General features: G+C 35.4%; 1 protein-coding gene across 2 annotated transcripts in view; it reads left to right on the forward strand.

Annotated features, from left to right (window-relative positions):
- Positions 1 to 474, forward strand: part of LOC107672758 (PHD finger protein 23A) — a 5,919-nt gene that overhangs the window by 3,559 nt on the left and 1,886 nt on the right. The gene's annotated exons all lie outside the window — the stretch shown is intronic.

Genomic DNA, 474 nt, shown 5'->3' on the forward strand with positions numbered 1-474 from the left:
TTTTATTTTGCAGTATCTGTACGAACCCTGTTTAAGTTACCAGTTCTTGGAGCATTTTATTTTGTTTTTGATTGAACTGACCTGTAGTTTCTGTAGTAAACTGTCTTTGTATATTTCCTATTTTATATTAATTTCCTAGTAGTTAATTTACTATTATTTCTTTTGCCCAAAACAATTTCAGAAATTTCATGTTTTAGATTGTAGGTCATCTTGTACCCTGTCAAGGACAAAGCTAACCAGCAAGACTTAATATCAAAAGCATCCTAAATGTTACATGTGTTTGCACCATATTGTAGTGAGTAAACTTCCTTGGTATTGCAGTTTCAAATATCCCACCATAATCTGTAGTCTGAGCCTGTCGAGGGCTAATGGCAATGGCAGATACGTTACTAGTTAGTTTCAAGGAAAATCATTTTGTTTTTTTGTTTGCCAAATAACCCTGTGTATGTGTCCCCGCAACCCCCAAGCCCCGCA

The sequence above is a fragment of the Sinocyclocheilus anshuiensis genome, unplaced genomic scaffold (genome assembly GCF_001515605.1).
Source record: "Sinocyclocheilus anshuiensis isolate Anshui unplaced genomic scaffold, SAMN03320099.WGS_v1.1 scaffold88, whole genome shotgun sequence".
NCBI classification, from domain to species: Eukaryota; Metazoa; Chordata; class Actinopteri; order Cypriniformes; family Cyprinidae; genus Sinocyclocheilus; species Sinocyclocheilus anshuiensis.